The following is a 5,686-nucleotide window of genomic DNA, read 5'->3' on the forward strand; positions in this document are numbered from 1 at the left end:
AAAATACTAGGTCATAATTCTAAAAGAAATTGATTTACACTCAGAGACAACAGTGTAATACAAATAATAAGGAATGTAGTCCTCCATAAGAAGGTAGTATCAGTGAACACTAGAGTTGTTAGACAATGCCAACCAGAATAAATATAGTCAGAACTTGGAGGTAAAATACTTAGAGGAGACTTTGTGAAGAAGGTCAATAATAGGTCATAATGTTAAAAGCATATTTTGGATAGTGCCATGGAAAACTCTAATGGTAAAGCAAACAAGCTTCAAGATTAGTTTGCCCTTTGGCATGGTAAGGATGCAGCCTGAAAATCCAATAACAATACCCCAGAGGGAAAAAAAACCCACTACCATCATTGTGCCATGTGCTTACAGCACTGAGTTTGTCTGTAGGAAATACTTCTACAATTTTGAATAAAGCTACCATATGGGTACCTGGCAAGGAAAGCATGTATAGTCAGTTTTTTGTTGGTTTTGGAATCTATACAAGGTATGCAAACTAGTATTTAGTAATATAGTATAACATGAGGTACAATTAAAAGGCTAAAGATTGGAAGGAACATCAAGTGAAGGATTAGTATTTGGTACACAATTAGGTACTCAGTTTGGGAAAATGATGAACTCGCCCACAGAATAAATGTAGAGTGGACTTCTCAGGCCCTTTTGAGTGCTAATGAAAAAGATGAATTCTTTTACACAAACAAAGGCACAGATGCACAAACGCATCAATGCTGATAGTAACTGAAAATCCTAGCATATGGAGAACATGTATACACTACTCAAAAAGTTAAGACATGAATAGAAATGGGAAGCCCATGAAAAGAAGATTAGACTATAAAGGTAGTAGAGAAGATAGGTGAGGGGAAGTAGAGTTTTAGAACAAATTAGAGGAAACTTAAGGACGTTCATGTAAGTATATTAGAGTGGAAAATTGTCCTAAGAGTGTATGTAGAGTCACACCTTTAGAAAATGTTGGAATTGAACATCCTAAATAGAAGGAATCTTGAAAGGATGAAGTCAAGATTTGAAATCAATGTGTGGTATACTGTTACAATGAAATGAATACATTTTCGTTTTTATAAAATTTTACTTATTCTTTGAGAAATGTGTGTGTGTGTGTGTGTGTGTGTGTGTGTGTGTGTGTGTGTGTTAGTCTCAGTGGGAGAGAAGGCAGCTAATTCTGCAGAAACTTGATGCTCCAGGATGGGGGATACCTAGTGGGAGCCCACAATCTTAGAGGAGAAGGGGGGGTTGAGAGGAGGGACTTTGTGAGGGGAAACCAGGAGGGGCAGTGTATGCAGGCACACTCACACACACACACACATACACACACACACGTGCACATGCACACACACATCACTCATTGACTTTTCCAACCTATGGACACCCCTCCTACCATGTTCCCCTTTCCATACTTTATATCCTCTTGGCTTTCTTATACCCAGTAATTCCAATTAGTACTGTCCATATATGTATGGTATGAGGCCATCCACTGGAGCATGGAAGTCTACCAAGAGATATATCTCTGAAGAAAACTAACTCTTTCTCCCTCAGCATCATCATCAATATCATTTTAGTTATCGGTGGAATCTCATGAGACTTCTCCTCTACCATGCTGGAATGATGTCTGGCTTGATCACAGATAAACACAGCTGCAATGAAATCATAAGTTCAGAAGCCCTGTCATGTTCAAAGGACACATGCCCCAGTGTCTTCCCCCAATATTTCTCCTCCTTCTTCTCTGATGTTTGCTAATTCTTCCAGAGAAGAGTTATGATATTGATATCCCATTTAGGCCTGAGCCCTGTTCAGTCACTTGCTCACTGTACTTTGAGCAGTTGTTGTTATTTATAATGCCTTTGTTCACAGTGAATAGAGGCTTCTTTGGCAAGAAGTAAAATGTACGCTAATCTAGACATATAAGGATATGTATTTAGAAGATATTTTGATATTATGTCCATTTATAAAAATAATAGGAGTATGCCCCTACAGACTATGAGATTCATAGTCATGAGTTCTTAGCTAGGTTTACAGTATCAGTCAAGAGTCTGATTGTGGAAGTTTTAAGTTCAATGATGTAGTTTTCAGCTAACCCCAAAGATATTAGTTCCCAAATGCACCATTAGACATATCTTACTGTGTAGTTATTATTGTAGTATTCAGTATTTATGGCTCCATGTGACTATTGTATTTTATTTTTAACTAATTAATTTATTTATTTACATCTCAAACACTGCCCCCTCCTAGTTTCCCCTCACAAAGTCCCTCCCCTTCTCCTCTAAGATGGTGGGCCCCCACTAGATATCCCCCATCCTGGTGCATCAAGTTTCTGCAGAATTAGCTGCCTTCTCTCCCACTGAGGATAGGCAAAACAGCCATTGAGATTATGCTGCACACCTGCTACATATGTGCTGTACACTTCAGTCTATCCCATGTATGCTCTTTGGTTAGTGGCTATGTCTCAGAGTGCCCAGGGGCCCAAGTTAGTTGACTCTGTTGGTCTTTCTGAGGGGTTCCTACCCCCTTAAGGGCCTTCTATCTTCCCCTCCCAATTCTTTCACAAGAGTCCCTGACCTTCATCAAGTGTTTGGCTGTGGTTATCTGCAACTGTTTCAGTTATGTGTTAGGTAGAGCCCCTCAGAGGAAGGTTATGCTAGACTGCTGTCTGCAAGCATATCATAGTGTCAAGGATTCATGCTTGTCTATAGGATGGGTCTCAGTTTAGGCCAGTTACAAGTTGGCCATTCCTTCAGTCTCTGTTCCATCTTTGTCCCTGAATTTCTTTTAGACAGGGCAAATTTTGGGTTGAACGTTTCGGGGGTGGATTGCTTTCCCTCACTGCGGGTCCTGCCTAGCTACAGGCAGTGGCCTCTTCAGGTTCCATGTTCCCACTGTTAGGCATCTCAGCTCATGTCATTTGCATTGACTCCTGGGAACCCCTGTACCCATCTCAGTTTACTGGGACTTCTTAGAGATGCCTCCTCCTCCCCACCTCCTCCAGCTGCAGATTTCCATTTATTCTCCTGGCCCTCCGGGCTTCTGTTTCCCCCTCATATCTGATCCTGCCCCCCATTCCTTCCCTCTTATCCTCCACCCACATCCGTCTCTACCAGTCTGCCTCTCATGATTATTTTGTTCTCCCTTCGAAGTGGGACTAAAACATCTTCACTTGGCCCTTCCTTGTTTAGCTTCTTTGGGTCTGTGGGGCTTATCGTGGGTATTCTGTACTTTATGACTAACATCCCCTTATCAGTGAGTACATACCATACATATTCTTGTGAGTCTGGGTTACTTCTCTCATCTTCCCTGCCATACTTCCAGCTGTGAAAGCTAGCGGAAGGTTTACAAATCAGTACCAGCTTGATTTCTACCAGAATTATGAATAAAGTGAATTAGGACTTCATCAAAGGATTTTGCCTTCCGGTTCTGGAAAACAACTATGATCAATGACAATAACCTGTATTATTTGGGTGGAAGGGTCTCTTGTACTACTACCCTGATCAACAACACAAAGGGAGATACCCCCACCTGGTATCAGGAATTTTGTTTTTACAGTTTCTGGCTTCATTGTCAATTTTATATGTGTATATAATGCAATCTGGTCATTTCAACACTTTGTTACCCTTGCTTTTTCTCTTCCGTCTTCTGCCAAGACCCTTCTTTTTCCTAACAGGTCTCTGCATTTTTAGTGGGTAGGTATTAGAACTAGGACACAAGAAGGATATGTTAAAGTGCTGAGGTATACATGCAGCTGAAATTGGTCTTTTACAGAGGCATTGAGATCACCTATGAGAACAGAATTTGCATAGCTTAATCACCTCTCATAGACTTTCCTTCTTAATACAGACACTGTGGCATTCCGTTTGAACATAGAGTTTAAAGGGGACAAATCATCTAGGTACAGCATATACAAACAAGTTGCCACTGTTCTTTCCTTCACTTTTCTCTGTGTCCTCTCCTCACCTTGGCTGTTTCTTAGCTTTAGGCTTTATTTGTGATGAATGGGAAAGTGCTCAATTACTCTTTCCTGTTGGTTGAGCTGAGGACAACTATGAGGATGCCTTTGTATTTTCAACCTTGGGGCTACGCATGATTTGTAATTTACTGCCCCTGAGCAATGATGAGCTTACTGGGAGATCACTGTGAAACTCACTATTGCCTAATCTATCACCTGAAAAATTATAAGCCAAAGCAAGCATCTACCTGCATTTCCTATCATCCTAACTTCCTCTGTTCTCACTTAGCATGAGGCTCCTGAGAACTTTTTCTTGTGCATTTATAGCCACTTTAACTTTTCCATTCCTCCACTCATGACTAACATTTATGCATTGGCTAGAATCTCAGTGTCCCTCAGAAGGCATGCACTGAGCACCTTGGTGAAGGGGCTCTCTGGGCTGCTCTCATGCTTAGAGCTTCTAAATCTCAGCACTTGAAATTCAGAAGCCATGAATTTGTCACTCGTTTCTTTATATTTCAGTAATAACATCCTTTGCTTGTTCCAATGAAGAGGACAGGAGTGCAGTATAACATGTATGCCCCAGGGTGAAAGGGTAGCATAATACTTCACAATCAGTATTCTGCCCTACTTTTCAAGCATCACTACAGGGTAGAAACTAATTAAATGTTAATTCCCATCCTTCCTCTTCAAATCCTCTAACGTAATGTCGGCTTTCACAAAAATTCACTCCACACAAAAGTAACTTGATTCTATAAAAAGTGTTCTAATGCCAGCGTTCAGTTCCTCAATGGAAAGATCTTGATTACTTTATATGAATATCTTTCAATTAAAGCAAATTCGAGCCTATGAACATTATCATAATCCTTTCACATTTTGTAAGAAAACAAAACAAAGCAAAACCAAAACAAAACAAATCAACAACAAAAAAACTGATGTGAGACCAGTTCATAGTAAAAACTTCTGTGTTAACCTTTCTTAGTCTATTTATCGACATAGATCACTACTTATGTAAGCATGAACCCCCATACAGTTGTCACATAAAATAGTGCTTGACTATGTGATGACCATAAAGAGGACAACCCTCACATGAGGAAGAGATTTCTGTCCGATGCTTGACTGGACAATTCTATATGGCTAAACATAGGTCTTCTGTTCTTCGTGAGTATTCTCAACTGACTCCCTATAGAATTTGTGATTTCCAATGGCTGAAAACTCATGTCTAATTCTTTCAAATATTAGATTTACAGCTATCCCCTTGTTAAAAGAAACCCAGAATGACAATTAGGCTTTTAGAAAAGTTCTTTTTTTTTAATTTGAGGGGTTGTTAGATCAAAAGCCTCATATTTGATAGCTTGGTAATTTTGTTAACGTGCCATATATAACTGACCAGTATACTCTTGGATCCTGAAGAAATTGGCAATAGAAAATCATCAGCCTCATAGAAAGTCAGAACACTTTTTCGCAGCCTAGAAGTGATGTCTTTGAGAGCTCCAAAGATGAACAGGATGATATAACGGGTAGAAACACAGACATACGCCTCTGCCAAGTCCCCATTACAATTCTCTGTTTCTCAAATGGAGATTAAATGCAGTGCCAAAATGCGTCATCTGGTGTTTCATTTTGGTAATGTGGACAAATGTCGACAAAATTCATGTGGAGTCTCAAAAAAATCCCACTATTTATGAATTAAAATTAAATTTAATTTTACTATCTGGAGAAGCCTCA

Source organism: Grammomys surdaster, unplaced genomic scaffold (assembly GCF_004785775.1).
Source record: "Grammomys surdaster isolate TR1022 unplaced genomic scaffold, NIH_TR_1.0 125749, whole genome shotgun sequence".
Classification (NCBI taxonomy): Eukaryota; Metazoa; Chordata; class Mammalia; order Rodentia; family Muridae; genus Grammomys; species Grammomys surdaster.